The sequence below is a fragment of the Zalophus californianus genome, chromosome 5 (genome assembly GCF_009762305.2).
Source record: "Zalophus californianus isolate mZalCal1 chromosome 5, mZalCal1.pri.v2, whole genome shotgun sequence".
In the NCBI taxonomy this organism is placed as follows: Eukaryota; Metazoa; Chordata; class Mammalia; order Carnivora; family Otariidae; genus Zalophus; species Zalophus californianus.
In genome coordinates, this window is record NC_045599.1 from 33,084,118 (window position 1) to 33,101,828 (window position 17,711).

General features: G+C 46.6%; 1 long non-coding RNA gene across 1 annotated transcript in view; it reads left to right on the forward strand.

The window, feature by feature from the left end:
• The window catches only part of LOC113929883, a 61,561-nt gene extending 45,101 nt beyond the window's left edge, over positions 1–16,460 (forward strand). The window contains exon 3 of the long non-coding RNA XR_003522354.1: positions 15,971–16,460. This is a non-coding gene — a long non-coding RNA (uncharacterized LOC113929883). The remainder of the gene's footprint in view (positions 1–15,970) is intronic.
• Positions 16,461–17,711: the final 1,251 nt, after the last annotated feature.

Here is a 17,711-nt window from a genome sequence, read left to right on the forward strand (position 1 = left end):
ACAAGTGTAGCTCCCATCTGTGACCATTACAACACTATTACAGTACCACTGACCATATTTTCTGTGCTGTGTCTTTTATCCCTGTGACAGACTAGTAGCCTGTATCCCCCACTCCCCTTCACCCATTTTGCTCGCCCCTCATCGCCCCCTCTTCCCCCCCCGGGAACAGTTTATTTCCTGTTATTTATGGATTTGTTTCTACTTTGTTTTTTAGATTCTACATATAAGTGAGGTCATATGGTATTTGTCTACCTCTCTCTGACTTACTTCACTTAGCATAATACCCTCTAGATCCACCTATGATGGCAGGACAAGATCTCATCTTTTTTTATGGCTGAATAATATTACATTGTATGTATGTACATCTTTATCCATTCATCTTTTGGTGGACACTTGGGTTGCTTCCATATCTTGGCGGTTATAAATTATGCTGCAGTAAACATAGGAATGCATATAGCTTATCAAATTAGTGTTTTTGTTTTCTTCAGGTAAACCCAGTGGTGGAATTACTGGATCACATGGTAATTCTTTTAAATTTTTTGAGGAACCTCCATACTGTTTTTCACAGGGGCTGCACCAGTTTACATTCCCACCACCAAGGCACGAGGATTCCATTATTTCCACAGCCTTGTGAACATTTATTATTTATATTTTTGATTCTAGCCATTCTGACAGGTGTAAGGTGCTGTCATAGTGGTTTGATTTGTATTTCCCTGATGATGAGTGATACTGAGCATCTTTTCATGTGTCTGTTGTCCATCTGTATGTCTTCTTTGGAAAAATCTCTCTTCAGGTCCTCTGCCCATTTTTTAACCAGATTGTATTTTTGGTGTTGAGTTGTATATCATTTGTGAACATCTTCTCCTGTTCAGTAGGTTGTCCTGTCATTTTGTTGATGGTTCCCTTTGCTGTGCAAAGGTTATTTTGGTGTGGTCCCAGCACTTTAATTTTGCTTTTGTTTCCCTAGCCTCGAGGCGACCTATTCAGAAAAATGTTGCTAAGGCCAGTGTCGAAGAGATTACTGCCTGTGTTTTCTTGGAGGAGTTTTATGGTTTCAGGTCTCATATTTGGGTCTTTATTCCATTTTGAGTTTATTTTTGTGTATGGTGTAAGGAAGTGGTTGGTTTCATTCTTTTGCATGCAGCTGTCGTTTTCTTGGCACCATTTATTGAAGAGACTGTCTTTTCTTCATTATATTCTTGCCTCCTTTGTTGTAAATTAATGGACCATATATGTGTGGGTTTGTATCCGAGCTCTCTGTTCTGTTCCATTGACCTTTGTGTCTGTTTTTGTGCCAGGGCCATACTGTTACATTACTGCAGCTTTGTGTAGATCTTAAAATCTAGTATTACATGTACAGCCTTGTTCTTTCTTGACTGCTTTTGCTATTCAAGTTCTTCTCTGGTTCCTTACAAATTTTAGCTTTATTCTAGTTCTGTGAAAAATATTGTTGGTATTTTGATAGGGACAGGATTGGATCGTAAGGCCCTTTTTTTTTTTTTTTTAAGATTTTATTTTTAAGTAATCTCAACACCCAACATGGGGCTTGAACCTATAACCCTGAGATCAAGAGTCACACTACAGAGCCAGCCAGGTGCTTCTACAGAGTATGGACATTTATTTATTTGGACATTTTAACTATTAATTTTTCTAATCCATGAGCATGGAATATCTTCTTTAAGATTTTATTTACTTTAGAGAGAGAGAGAGTACAGACAGGGGGAGGGGTAGAGAGAGACTCTTAAGCAGACTCCACACTGGGCACAGACCAACGTGGGGCTCGATCTCATGACCCTGAGATCATGACCTGAACCGAAATCTAGTCATACGCTTACCTGACTGAGCCACCCAGGCACCCCCGTGGAGTATCTTTCTATTTGTGTTGTCTTCAGTTTCTTTCATCAGTGTTTTATAGCTTTCAGAGTACAGGTCTTTAAACTCCTTGTTTAGGTTTATTCCTAGGTATTTTATTCAGTATTTCACTATTTTAATTTACCTTCCCTGATTTCTAGTGACCTTAACACAAAAATATAAATTTTTGGTGATTTGCTTTTAAAAACGTGATTTTTCTTTCTTACGGTTTGTCGTACTGATTTATAGGAAATCTCTAAATATCCCACACACTAATATTTGTCACTTTGATAGACTTGCAAATATCTTCTCCCTGTCTCTTAATCTTTTTTATAGTGTATTTTCTAATATGAAAATTTTTTCAGATTTATTATGAGAGAGAGCACACGGGGGCGGGGGGTGGAGGAGCTGAGGGAGAGGGAAAGAGAAATCCAAGCAGATGCAATGCTGAGAATGGAGCCCAAACATGGGGCTCAATCCCATGACCTTGAGTCATGACCTAAGCTGAAAAAAAGAGTCAGATGCCTGACTGTCATCCAGGTGCCCCTTAGGGAAGTTTTTAAATATCATGGTTATCAGTCTTTCCCTTATGCTTTGTTCTAGTCTTTGAAAAACGCTTTTCTCCAGTATCGTAAAGCTAAGCCTATATTTTCTTGTATTTTTCACATAGTCTTTCATTGACCTAATTTTAGTTTTGATAATGGTATAGGTTAGAGTTCTGGTTTTCTTTTTTTTTTTCCAACAACATTAGGTCATCCCTTCCCAATTGATTTGAAATGGGATTTGTCATACATAAGTTCCCTTCTATGAACAGGCTAGAATCCGAAGAGTCTGGTGTGGTTAAGTATCTTCCCTACCCCCAGCGCATACACACATACATATGTACATACATACACACATACCCTTTTCCTCTTCAGAACTTGCTTGCCTGTTCTTGGCCTTTTAATCTTTAATCTGGATTTTAGGATGTGTCCTTTTCTACAGAAAAGTACCGTATTTGGCTTTAATTGGAACAGTATGTAATTTACAAAATAACTGGGGGAAGAGCTGACATATTTATAGTACTGTCTTCCTATCAGAAACATGGTCTCTCTCTATTTTGGTCATCTTTATTTCCTTAAGTAAAAGCATACAGTTTTCATCACACAGCTTTTGCATATCCTTTTTAGCTTTTATTTTTTTAATTTTAATTTTTTAAAAATTTGAGAGAGAGCACGAGCAGAGGTGGAGGAGGAAGGCCAGAGGGAGCGGGAGAAGCAGACTCTGTGCTGAGCAGGGAGCCCGATGCGGAGCTCGAGCTCACAACCCTGAGATCATGACCAGAGCCAAAATCAAGAGCTTAACCGATTGAGTCATCCAGATGCCCCTGAGGTCCATTAGTTTTAATGCTGTTGTGAATGGGTTCTTTTTAATTTTTTTAACTTTTATTTTTTAATTTTTTATTTTTAAGGTTTTATTTTTTTTTATTTAACAGAGAAAGAAAGAGAGCACAAGCAGGGGGAAACAGCAGCAGGGGGAGAGGGAGAAACAGGTTCCCCACCGAGCAAGGAGCCTGATCAGTGGGGCTTGATCCCAGGACTCTGGGATCATGACCTGAGCTGAAGGCAGCCTAACTGACTGAGCTACCCAGGTGCCCCAGAATGGATTCTTTTTAAAAAATATTACATTTTTGGTGAAAATAATTTCTTCACTGTAGTGGGGTCACAGGTTAGAACATTATAAAGTTTTATCACAGCATTTCCTTGGGGCACTTTATTTACTTCTTAAGTAATCTCTGTGCCCAAGGTGGAGCTCAAACCCATGACCCTGAGATCAAGAGTCACATGCTCTATTGACTGAGCCAGCCAGGCACCCCCACTTTGGGGCACTTTAAACTGGAGGAGGACTTATTCAGTCTATGGCCGTGCATACTCCTGGGGAACCACTGTCAGTCTACAAGGACCGACACTCATTGAGTAAATGCTGAACCATTTCCAGGGTGTCAGGTAATGGACCACACAGAATAGGACCTCCTCCCTGCCTTCATGGAGCTTCTTTGCACTCTGGGGGAGGAACCAGACATTAAATAAGCCCATGGGTCATAAACATTCTTCTTTCCTGTGAAGGGAAGATACATATGAAAACATATAAAAGGGGACCGTCTTGAACAGTCTGGGAGAGAGAAGATGAGTAGGTGTTAATAGGCAAAACCACTGTAGGTGCCGAGGCCCAATGGCAGAAGAGAACACACCTCATTTGAGAAACTAGAAGAGGAAATTAGCACGGCAAGAGCAGTGGGATGTTGGGAACAGATGAGAAACAGGAGCAAGATAAGGAGCTCATAATCCTGATTAAAGATTCTGGTTTTTTATCTGTGAGCAGTGGGAAGCCACTAGGATTTTAAGCAAGGGATGACATGACCAAATTGGCATTTTTAAGAGATCCCCCTGGCTTCTATGTAGAGAATGATTTTGGAGGGGGCACAAGTTCACATGATGATGGAGAGACATGAATGCATTTGAGATATTTGGAAGTAAAATCAAGAGTACTTGGTAATGGACTATGGGGATCGAAGGAGAAAGGCACACTCCGTGATGATTTCTTGGCTTCCGACTGGAACTGGTTGCCTACTGTGTTTGTGGAGGTTGGGAACTATGGTTGGTTGGGAGGAAGAAAAAAACCATGTTGGGTTGGATCGAGGTGTCAAGACAATGAGACACACAAGTGGAGGCGTCAGGTAAGCACTTGTATATACACTGGGCTGGAGACAGCGCTATGGAAAGGCATTGGCATATTCATGGTAATCGGAAATGTGGGGGTGAATGCGATCAAGTTGGCTAGGGAAAAGAAGAGATGGCAGTGGAGGGCTAAGCTTTAAGGAAAACTAAGTTGGATTATAGGTGATAAAACCTGCAAAGGAGTCAGACATGGAAAACCAGGAGAATGGGGTGTCCTGAAAGTAGAATTTTTATTTAGAGAAAGGGAGTGATCAGTAGCATCAAATGTTGCTGCGAAGTCAGGTCGGATGAGAATTCAAAAATGTCCATTGTACTTAGTCATGCCATTCGTCACTCAGGGTGGGTTTCCCTCCAGTTCCTATTCTGTGAAGGACACCAACAGAAGGAAAGACAGTACTGCTAGGACCAGGGAACAGGGCTCCTCAGGACTGGAGGAAGGCAGGCATTTGTGTAAGTGTGAAAGACATGAGCTCAGAGGTGCAAAGAACCAGCTGGGGCATGAAGGCTTAGAACCTCTGCCACACTGGAGGCAGTAAAACTGCATGCAATCAAACACCAGGTTCCAGAAAGGCCAGGTACCAAGTAAGAAAGTCAGGCTACTGTGTCTCAGCTTTGAGTCTCCTCAAGCAAATCGTGTCCTCTGGGGTGTCTTTTGGAGGGTCCAGCATATAGATAACCAAGCATGTGAGCATCCATGCTCCAGGGAGGCCCTTCTGAACAGCAGCAACAGTATAGACCCTTCAGACTGTATTTTCACTTTATCATCCTTTTCATATTTTCCTAATATAAATCTTTTCAAAGGAAACTTTAAATGTAACTCCAGTATGGAAAATAGAATCTGTGAATTGCTGTTGAGGCAGGAAGGGACCATCCCCCTGCCTTTTTATGGAAGCCCGGGGACCTGAGGAGTACATTAGAAAGCCTTCCAGTACATTTGCCAAAGGGAGATTTGGTTTGGATGGGTTTTGCCCTGGAATGCCTGTGATACTGCCTTGCAAATAAAATCATGTATGTAACTGCTGGTGTATTCTATGAAGATCTGGTGGGTACTTTATAATGCTGAGTAGCATTCCACTGTATGGAGGTATCAGTGTATTTATTCACCCGTTGAGGGACATTTGGGTTATTTCCTCTTCTTGGTAGTCACAAACTCATGTACGGGTTTTTGTGTGAACATAAGGTTTCATTTCTCTAAGGTGAATACCCAGAAATGGAACTTCTGGATCATATGATTAAGTGTACGTTTAACTTTAAACTGCTACAGTTTTTGTGCGAACAGAATTTTTCTTTTTTCTCTAAGGTGGATATTACAGGAGTGGAATTTCTGGATCATATGATTATGTTTAACTTTAAAGTGCTATGATTTTTCAGAGAGGCTATACCCTTTTGCCTTCCCGTGCGCAATGAATGACAGTTCCAGTTGCTCTGTATCTTAGCCAGTACTTGGTACTGCATTTTCTATTTTAGCCATTCTGATAGGTGTATTGTGGTGTCTCGTTGTGGTTTTAATTTGCATTTTTAAAGTAGCTAATGATGTTGCCATGTACTTATTTGCCCTCCTTATATCCTCTTTGGTGAAGTATCTGTTGGAGTACTTGGGCCACTACTAAACTGAGTTGTTTTGTTACTGTGGAATCTTTCTTAAGAGTCTTTATATAAACTAAATACAAGTCCTCTGTTAGATGTTATTTGCAACTGTTTTCTCCCAGTCTGCGGCTTTCCTTTTCATCCCCTTAACAGTGTCTTCCACAAAGAAAAGGGTCTTAATTTTGATGAAGTCCAATTTCTCATTTTTCTTCTTTTCTAGAGCGTGCTTTTGGCAACAGGTCTGAGAAGCCTGCCTACTCCTTGGTTATGAAGAGTCTCTTCTGTTTTCTTCTAGTTTTTGGTTTTATGTTTTACATTTAGATCTATGATCCATTCAGGGTTAATTTTTATATAAAATACGAAGTCTAAAATAGTTGGTTTTCAATTTTTGCATGCCAGGTTTTTTTTTTTTAACATTTATTTGCAAAGACTATCCTCACTCCATTCAATTGCTTTTGCCTATCTGTCAAACATAAACTGGCCATGTTTATGTGGGTCTGTTACTGCCCTCTCTCCTGTTCCTTTGATCTGTGTCAGTCCCTTTGCGAATACCATAACTATCTTGAGTATTGTAGCTTTATATTAAATCTTAAGATAGTGTAACTCTTCCAGCTGAAACTGTTACTCTAGTGCATTTGCCTTTCCATACATTTTAGAACGAGTTTATAAAAAACACTGATAGGATTTTGATTAGAATTGCATTAAATCTGTAGATCGTTACAGGGCCTGATGAGTATTTAAGTGGGATTGCTTGCTCACTATTTTTTTAAAGATGGATTTATTTGAGACAGAGAGAGAACAACCCCTTGGGGGGGGGGGCAGAAGGAGAGGGAGAGAATCTCAAGCAGACTTGCTGTGGAGAGAGGAGTCCAACAGCCCAACACAGGGCTCAATCTCATGATCTCTAGATGATAACCTGAGCTGAAACCAGGAGTCAGATACTCAACCAACTGGGCCACCCAGGCGCCCCTGCTTGCTCACTCTTATGGGCTATAACCTTTAATGACATAAGGCAGCCTGTTCCTTCATGTGCTGTGTATTCCAGAGTTAAAGCCCTAGGTTATGACTGATTATAGTGGTGTCTTTTGAAGTCTGGCAGTAAAGGAGGTGTGATTATATATCAGATCAGGTAGAAATGGCTGGGAAAAGACAACCAGAATGTTGAGGGGCTTGTCAGGCAAGTCAGCCACCATCATTCACAACTTTGGTCTCTGTATCTCACTTCTGAGCAGGTCATAAGCAAGATTGTGTGCCATGAGCCAGCCATTAGATTCTCTGTATTCAGGGTCGTAGAATTGTTGTGTACTGGGCATGGTCAGATTGTTTCTCTAGATTTTCTTTAATTTCTTCTCCTTGGCATAGCGGCCTCACTCATACTTCTTTCTCCAAAAACGGCATTAGAAATATACTCGTCATCTACCAGGAGAAAACGAACTGCTTCCTCCCCTTTACTGTAGTGTCATTGTGGGAGCTTCGCATACTTGTTGGCCCCTCTTTCCCCTGGACCCTCACAGTGACATCTTCTCAGTTCACTGCTCTGAGGGGTACAGACGGACTTCTAGTGAAATAGTGGGGTGCTGGGGTGCTAAGGAATCAGCTGTTGCTTGTGTTCTTGTCTTGTTTACTTCTTCCCATTAGTGATGTTCAGTCCCCTCCCCATGCTCTTGACTGTCTTTAGAATAAAAGAAAGATTGCTTTTTACCCCCCGAACTAAATGAGAAACACAGATTATTCTAAGATGTCTTTTCCCCTCACGGTACATGAGATTACTCACTAAAGTCTCGGGCAACAGAACTGGGACTGTCACTTTAATAAACATTCAAGATTCCCTTTTGGTGGCTTATTTTCTTCTCACCAGCATAAGAAGCTTGTTGCTTATCTCCTCAGATACACAAAAAAAAGATCTGTAACTCTTGAGTTTTATAAACTCAGCTGGCTGAGCCCCCTCACCACCGGAGCCATCCGGCCGTCCTCCCGTCAGCTTGGGGCATTCAGTGATGTGCAGATTCTGAGCCTGAGGTCCGTGCTGCCGGACCAGCAAACAGGAAGGCAGATGGTGCACTGCCAGAGCTGGCACGTCCATTCTGTTTCTGTGACCGTATGCATAGTGTCTATCAAATATGAAAGATTTGAAATGTATGATCGCATTATTTAGGAAACCCCATGATGAAACTTACCTGTTAGTAAACTGAGATCTTTTTTGACCTATCCTAATACTACTCATCTTTGTCTGTATCATATTTTCCCATGTTGTGCCATCCAGCTGTGGAAGAACAGAGCCAGCGTCTCAGCTCAGGTCTGCCTGACTCCCACGTTGGCAGCAGGGATATGGGCCCTGGTTTTGGCCTGTTCTTTTGTTGGTAATGGTGTGGGTGGGAGAAGCCTTTATTTTCTGTTTCTTAAGTGGAGTGGGTTCCACTCTCCTGCTTACATAGCATGGTCTTTACTGGAAAGTACCAAGCACTTTTGGATCTCCAGCCACCTGCACCTCAATTGTCAGCTTCCAGCACTGCACTGAGTTCCTCATGAGGAAAGTGACGCGCACTTCTGCCCTCTCTACCACACACCTTGCCCTGTTCGACCTCCTTGGCTACCTTGTTTGCTTCTGCAGCACCTCCGTTTGGAAGGTGGGAGGAGGAAGATGGTCTTTTCACTTGAATATTGTATGACCATGGACAAAAAATGGTGTCACTTCCCTTACTGCGCTCCTGTACTTTTTCTAGACTGGAAAACAGGACTGGTGGGAGCTGCCTCTGTAAAGACACATTTATCCCTAGAGAATTCAGTCCCTTTCCTGACATTCAGTGAACATGGCTACCAGTCTTGCTGGAATTTTTGATTCAGTTGTGGGCTCATCACATTTGATTGGCCTTTTTCTTTCTTTCTTTCTTTAAGACGTAAGGAGAAACACCTAACTCTTCAGTCCTTCATCTTTGAAATGTGTATATTCCTTCCTCCTTGACCATCCTTTCATACTGTTTCCTGTCCTGTTCTTCTGTGGACCTTTGTGTCTGCATTGTCTTAATGACAGCCATAGACTCACCCTATCTAGGCAAATGCTCACATGCACATGTATGAGGGTTTTCTTACTCTCTTTATCTAAGGAAATGAGATGTTTCTAAATAATTCACCCTCTCTAGTCTCTGAGGGGTCTTAACAGCTAAAGCTCTGTGTATGCTGCCTCCCTGGCCCCTTGCTGCTTCTCTGGGTTGTCTTGCCTTTCCTTTTCTTTGAGCAGCTTTTGCTTTGCATGGACTGCCAGTGTCCCTGCTTTTGTCATCCTGTGACAATTTGGGGCCTCACACAGAAATACCAGTCTGAATGTGGATTGATTGAAGGAGCCCCTCCATGCACACAGACCCAGAATAAGAAAAGAGATCTCTGGTGATTTCTTCTGTAGGACACCATCACATTGTGGCTCCTATGTAAGTCCTCTTCCCTGCTTCACTTTATGCAAGGGCTTGGGCAAGCACTTGATTTATGTTTCCGTCAGAAAATCTAGGCTCTTAGATACTACTCCCCCCACCCCCACCTCCATTGTGCAATGAGAAGACTGGGGCACAGGAAAGCTCGGACTTGTCCAGGGTCACAAAGCCAGCCAGTGGCAGCATCAGGACTGGAACTCGGACACTGCCCCTCTGGAGCCCCTGTACATAGCCACTGTCCTTAGAGAACACAGTCACCCCTCCTCCCCCCACCCCCAGGAGGTGCCTTGTTCTGGGCCAGCACACCCACCTGCCTGCCTGAGGACTGCCAAGTGGATGTTGAGAAGGACCCTGAAATTCACTCTGCCTCCCAGTTGACAGTCAACTGCTGGACCAGGTCATTCTGAAGTAGTAGACTCTTGACTGTCTCAGGGACACACTCTAAAACGGGACAAGAACTGGATCTTGCCCTCCAACACAGACCTTCGATTTCAAGGGAGAACGAGGCCTAGAGAGAAGGGAGGACTTTCACCCCTCCATACACAGCCACATTTCAGGTCACTTGCAGCCAGGCTACTGTCTGATCTGAAGTGAGCCTAACTGATAAGCAGAGGCGGCAGGAAGGTTGGGGGACAAGCCAGGACTTGCCTTAAATTCACTATGTGACCTCAGTCAAGTTACTTCCCTTCTTTGAACTCCATTTTTTTTTTTGCCATGAAATAACTGGTCAACCTGATCCTCCAGGCAGTTTCACATGCAGGTCTGGCATCCACAAGGTTCTCAGCTGTCGCGTGTCTACAACCGACTCTGTCCCAGTTGCCCCAGCAGGTCTAGCCCAAGGACGGGGCGCAGGAGGGGGTGGCAGTGCAGTCCTACTTGGCAGACTGGCGCAGCATGTCCAAATGTGTTTTTGTTGTTTATGAAAAAAATCTTATCAGGTCTGCTGTTTACAGGACTGATTGGGGTGGGCAGGGCTAGCATGCAAATTGGCCTTATGACTGACCCACAAGGGGGCTGGGGGCCAGGGGGCCTGGGGCTCCTTAGAGCCTTGTCAGATCTCTCCAAAGGCTCCATCTAGGTTTTGTCTAGCAGCTGCCTCCTTCATAGGATGGTGGCAACTACACCGGTGGAGACCTCCGAACACCCACCCACCTGCAGGCCAAACCACATAAACACCTGGCACCCGATGCCTAAAGAATGATGGTGGGCTTCATGACCATGTGGATGGCAGTCAGCTGCATGCGCTGGGAGGTGAACTGGCTGGCTAGCTCCCAGACTGTGGCACCCTGGAGTGGGTACCTTGGAACACTGAAGCAAGAGAGAGGGACAGGGACTTGGGAGACATGGCCTCATCTGACTCAGTTTCACAGTGTGGCCAGAGGTGAAGCTGCGGGAACAGGAAGCATGAGGAGCAGAGTGGGCAGAGTGGGCCGGGAGGCCTGGGGAAGGTGTTGAGCTTAGCCCAGCAAAGGCAGCTGCTGTTGGGAGAGCCCAGGCCAGACTGTGCCAGTGCTGCCACCCCAGATCCCACCTGCGTGCGGAAGACTAGGCAAGGAGAAGGCTTCCCATCCTGTCCTGCTTTTAGCCCGCACACTCCAGTGGAACTACGCCCCCTTGTTCACCTCCACCGTTTCTGGCCACCCCTCGCCCATCACTCTCCCCCTCAGCATACATACCTGGTACTCGTGGGCTCTGAGGGCAGGTGGCACGTGGTACTGCCTTTAGAACATCTTTTCTCATCAGTGTAGCCCCTTGTCCTGAGTAATAAGTGATCCCACTACACACGCGCATCCAAGACAGCTGAAGTGAGTCCTCAGCAAGTCGTGTGCTCTCCTCTCTGCCACTTGCATGGAAGGAACAGGATCCATCCCTATTGGCTATCTTGAGGTCTTGCTTATTGCTAAAATGCTTAAAGATCTGCCCCTCCCTACCTCTTGGTCTGAGCAGTAGGAGGGCTGTTTAGGCATCCTCTGATACCTCCTGGAAGACTGGCTTTCTTCTGTTGGTCTTAGATTCTCAAGACTGGGCGAGAGCAGCTGAGCACAGACTATAAGGCTCCTGCCTCTGGCAAAGCCATCACCCCTGCTGAGGGTACTTCCTGGGAGCTCTTTTGGCCGTGGGGGTCTTAGCGGTTGAGGAGCAGTCCTGGGTGCCCGTCAGTGGTGTGGGCCGTGAGAGGCCAAGGGGCAGCCTTCTAGTAACTGGAGCATAAAAGCCCCAAACATCAGAACTCTCCGGGAGGCCCAGTCTTTGTTTGCTTCTCGTTATTAGCTCTCCTGGGCTGGGACTGTGTACAGGTGCATACACAAATAGGAAGGGCCTAATAATGCTGTATCGCCACTCCAGAGCACTTGATGAATCATTTAAAAGGCCTGAGCTGTTCAAGTAAAGGTTTCAGATTCCAGGGTAGGGCTGACTCAGGTATTGGAGCCTTCAGCTGAGAAGGCCTCTGCTCACATTTCTTCAGGTCATCTCTGCCCTGGCCCCGCTGTTGCCTGGCGCCCCGCATGCGCACTGCTGCCCGGAAGCAGGTTTCTGAGTAGCGCCTGTAAACGGCACTGTTAGCTTGTACAACACGGTAGTCCCAGAACTTGGGACTGCTGGCTGGGGAGTCTGGCGGTCGGGGTTGCTGTGGGCTGTGACTATGCAGAAGACCCCAGGGCTTGGTGGGCAGGTAGTTGGGCACAGGGGGCCGCACGTCTCCAGTTACCTAACATCTGCTGTCTCTGCTTCCAGCACAGAGTCAAAAAAAGGTTGGTGGGAACCTCTCCCAGGAGCTGCTCAGCTCCTTCCAAAGCTGCCCAGCATCCAAGACTAACCTAAGCCTTTCTGACCTAGTCTAGGTCTTTGGGTCACGGCTGGGTGCACATACACCCCTCCCTGCACACTCCCCCAGCTGCCCTCTCTACCGCCACACACACACACTTGTGCACTTGCATTCCTGTGGCAAAGCTCTGAGTACCTGCCCCTCACCGAGGGGTGCCATCAAAGGGCTATCTGGGACAAGCGAGACCCGCTGGTGAGGGGACACTTGGAGCTGATCCCCCACTCAGCTGTAGTTTTCTGAGAACAGAGTACTTTCTTGCACGGGGTAGGGCAGAGGTTTGAGTTTCGTGGTATCGGCACTGAGACACCAGACCCGAATGGGGAGGGGCGGGCCTTCTGGCTGAGGTGGATATAAGCCAATCCCTAAAGCCCTGCCTGTCCATCGGGAGCTGCAGCCCAGGCTGGCCACAGGGGGGCATTTGATCTCTGAGGAGGAGCTCCATCTGAGCAGTGCCTATAGGTATCAGAACCTGCCTCCCAACCTGGGCAGACTGCTGACCTACCTGGAAGGGTAACGCCTTCTCCCACCCCCTCCCCACCCCTTTTTAAAGTCTGGTATTTCGAAATAATTTTTAGACTCACAGAAGACTTGCAGAGAGTAGTTTCTGTTCACCTCGTTTTCCCGAATGTTTGACATCATCCATAACCATGGTGCTTGCCCCCTTTTTATGCCCTGCGTGCCAGTGGAGGCCACTTGCCAGGAAGGCTTGGGTATGAACACGAGTGCTGGAGTCCTCTCTGCCACAGCAGGGCTCCTGCTGGGAAAGCAGTCCTGCCGGGGCGGCTTCAGGGCACACGAGTCCCTGGGCTTCGAGTACCCTGGGCCGCAGGCAGAGTGGGCTGCATTCCAACCGACCAGTCAGCCAGGACGGTATAGGAGCTGGCGGACAGACTGACCCAGTGTGACCCAGTGGGTGGGGGAGTAGGTGAGGAGCCGTGAGGGCCCCCGGTGGGGTGTGTGCTGGGGAAGAGTAGGCCGTGTTGCCCAGTGCAGCGGGCACCCTCTGGAGGTACAGGACCTCAGATCCTCCCCGTAGGCAGGGCATCTAGGAAGATGAAGTTGTATGCCGTTCGAGAGCCCCACGGTGGGTGCTGTGAGGAACTGTGAGGCCTTCCTCAAGAGCTTTCTCCTGGGCCAGTCACCCCTGCTTTGGGTGACAGAAAAGCAAGGAAAACTTACACATTACTCCTACCCTCCAGACCTACCCTCCCCACACCCTCTCTTCCACCCCCTACTTTTTCAGCAGTTTGGGGGTAGAGGTTCTGTTGTCACCTAATGAAAAGGAGAAAGTCGTAAGGGCTTCAGAAGATTCGGCACCCCAGGAAATAAGTGACAGGGTTTCTAAGGTATGCTGAGAACTTACACCCCACCCCCAAAATGAGGTTGACGCAGCCCTTTGAAGTCTCCTGTCCTGTAGCCAGATGGATTATTTCTAACCGCCCCCCCGCAAGCCCCCTTTACCCCACGCCTGTGAGCACTGTCTGGGAGCAATGAGCTCCACGTCCCCATTGCCCCAGGTTTCAGAGCCTGTCATGTGAAATAAAGCCTTAGCAAGGACAAACTTGATTACAATGAAGAAAGGTGTTAGAGGAAGTTTCCCTGATGAAGTTGCCCAAGGTTCCGTGGTAAAATGGGAGGGAAGCAGCACAGGGAGGAGAAGCAGTGAGGATGGGTGTCCCAATGCCTGTACCACAGGGTTGTGAAGACTGAGTGGTATTATGTATAGAAGGCTGTTGGCACAGCTCCCAGCACATTTGTGATCTCAACAAATGGTAGCTTAAGAGAGGCTACAGGACCTCTCACACATAGCAACCAGGTAGGGTCTCAGGCCTAGATGAGGCAAGTGGTTTTTTTTAGAGCTGGCAGGGGAGAGGGCCCTTCTGTCTCAAGGGCAGCAGAGCTGGTCCTCTGGCAAGTAGAATACAGTAAGGGATTATTCTGGGGAGTGTGCATTCTGTTATGTTCATTTCCCTGTTTGAAGCTGCCGACTGCAGGCTGAAGGGAGGCTGGGACTTGGGCAGGTCATCTGGGCAGAGAGCAGGTGAAAAGGGCTTTCCTGCCGAGGTGGCCCCAGGGGTTTGGACTGTGCATGCCTTTAGCAGGTGGGGTGAGAGAGAGGACGGTCCTAGAGCACATTCAGTCCGGTGTTCTTCCCGATCCCTTTTCTACCCCCAGATGGGCCTGGGCAAGTCTAGCTTGCCAAGGGCATGGGTTCAGACCCTGAGCCTGCCTCTGGCTGGTTATGTATGCTTGGACGAGAGACTTAACCTCTCGAAGCTTTGCATTGCTTACCTGTGAAATGGGAATGATGGTAGTGTCTATGTTCAGGTACTGCTGTTACGACTAAATCAGGTAACGTACCTTACAGGCCTCAGAATAAATGTCTTCTCCTCTTTCACTAGGCCTCCCTGGGGCTGGGTCTTGTCTCCCAGACCTCAGAACAGTTTTGCCTGTGTTGCTGAGTGGGGCCAAAGGAAAGCAGGCTGAGTCGAAAGCTGTGCCACAAGAGAAGGGAGGTCTGTGGAGGGTGGCTGACACAGTGGGACAACTTGGAAAAGCTCACTACTAACCCAGAGTATTCTAGCTACTATACCAGGCTTCAGAGAGAGCAGCTGCCAAGAGAGGAGGTATAAAAATAGATACACAAAAACAGAACTGAAAGAAAACTGCCAAAGGACCAATTTAACTTATAAGATTCATGTATTCATTAACTTTGAAAAAGTTTTTAAAATCCTTACTACTTATAAATGAGTTTAGTGGTGGTGGTTGTCTTCAGATTTTCTTAAAAGGGGCCACAGACCCTCTGAGACCAAGGTTGACCACCAGCCATTTTAAGTATGTGCTTACCGGAAGGAAGGCTGATGTCGGCCGCAAGTCAGCTGACTAGCGAAGGGAAGTTGGGGTCCTTTTTGACCTGTGGATTTGTGTAGCACTCAGATGTCTTAATAGAGCACTTAGTCCTGATAGGGCTTATTAGAGTTCCATCTCCATTCTGCGAAAAAGCCAGGGTGCTAGGTTCCAGCCATCCCTCTCACTTGACCAGGTCTTCATCCCTGCCCCCCACCACTGTGTCTGCGGCACACTGTGATTGTGTGCATTGCCCAGGTTTGAAAAACCAGGACTCTTGGTTATTCTCTTAGGGCCTGCAGTTCCTTTTTAGGAACTTTATGCCTTCTTTTGGGAGATGGCATAATGGTATCTGAGGAAATACCAGTAAGGCACAGGACATACTGCTGCCTGGTTTCTAAAGCAAGCAGGGCTAACCAACTCTGGCCAGACAAGAAGTGTCCCTTACTCTCTCTTTGGCTGCCTTAGTGTGAGGCCATTTTGTCGGTCCCCTAGCACCTGTCCCGGCAGGGATAAAAGTCCTTAGGAGGAGGAGAGAAAGTAGTTGAGCTAAGCCACCCTTCCTCCGAACATCTGCCACAGTGTAAGTGAAAGGCCACCCCCAGTCTGCCTGGTGGCTCTCGGCTGCTGCAGTCCACCCCTGGTCTGGGAGGCACTGGCTCTGTAGGGCCTGGGCTTTGTGCCAGTTCATTCTAACCCTCTCCTTCTCCCTCCAGTGTATGTGGTGGAAGACCAAAGAAGGGATGACCTGGGCCCATCCACCTGCCTCACAGCCTGCTGGACTGCGCTCTGTTGCTGCTGTCTCTGGGACATGCTCACCTGACCAGCCCAGCCTCCCTGTCCTGCCAGCTCTGCCACCACCTTCAGCAGGTGGGCCTGCCCCATCTCTTCTGATTGCTGAAATCAAGGAAAATGACTAGCTCTGCACAGACACTTCTACCTTCAACACAGTGGGATTCTAGATTAGCAGGGGTTGCGCTGCTATTTAATTCAGTGACTCTATCTTTTTAATGTTTAAAATCCATTTCTTATTGGCCTTTCACAAATGTGCTAAATGACTTTTATTTTTTTGGCCAAAGGCTTATAAAATATATATTTATAATTTTAAAATTATACATTCAAGGTAGTGACATGATGTAATACCACTGAATGAATGATTTCTCTGCTAACACCCTGTATGTTTCAATAAATTTGTGTAAACCTCAACTGAATGAATTATTCCAGACAGAATATAAGCCCTGGGTTTCTCCGTTAGTAGCCACCGTCCACTATGACGAGGGAGGGAGTCTATTTACGTTTTCATTCCACTGCAGGTGGGTGCTATGAGGAAGGCAGGCTCCCTCGTCCCACCGGGAGACAGACTCACCAAGCTGCTGTAGGTGCTTTTACCCAGAGCCTACGCCTTCTTTTCTGCTGCCAGCCCTCCACGCCCCCAGCCTCCCTCCACACACACACACACACACACACGCACGCACGCATGAGAGAGAAGAGCTGTCATTGAACAAGCCAGACAGGCAGGCCACCCAATCTGAGCTCTGGCCGCAGGGTGGCGCTGAGCCGCCATAACAGTCATCTTCCTTCAGCTAGCGGGCTCGGCCAGCCCTGGGAGGCTGCAGCTGACAGCTCTCTGCCCACTTTCACTCTGAAGCAGTGATGTGCTCATATTTAACTACCAGTGCTCTTTAAAACAAATCCTTATTTTATCCATCACCTGATTCTGTGGAGTAAATAGCTGATTTCAAGCTACCAACATGATGTCCTGAATGCAGAGTTGGAAAGAAAAGTGCAGGAGTGCACCATTATGGAGCATTTCCATCATCCAGATACAATAGACTGTTATCAAAAACATAGATAATGGCCAGATTTAGTAATTAGGAAGGGGGTAAGTTCTGAATATTACTCTTATTTTAATTGTGTATATTTACCTAACTTAATTTTTAATAATGGCTGTGTTTCACAACTGGATTGAAATAGTTCTAACACTTGTTTTAATAATTGGCTCTCACGAGCCAGTACAAGCCACCTCCAGCACACCACTGCCCCTAAGCCTGTAGGAGGCCTTAGGATTAGTGTCCACCTCTGTGACACTGGCCAAAGGGTTAGACAGCCATGGAGGTACTGCTGGTTTATTACTGCATTTTCTTCAGGAACATTTGTGAGGAAGAGGAAGGAATCTTTGGGCACACTGCCACCAAAGTTACTTGAATTCAGCTATGCCCTGGTCTCCTTCCTTCCTTATCTGCAGAGAGGCTCAGAAGGTGAGGGATTTACTCAAAGGAACAGAAGGGGAAAAAACGGGGCGGGGGGGGGAGGCAGAAAAGGCTCCAATAAAGAAGGAACAGAGCCAAAGCCCTGGAAGGAGAAAGGACAAGGAGGGAGCTGAGGTTGAAAGTTTCTGCTTCTCTGGCCCTTGGTTCTCATCCTTCAGCTTGAGAAAGGCAGACTTAGCAGAGTGGC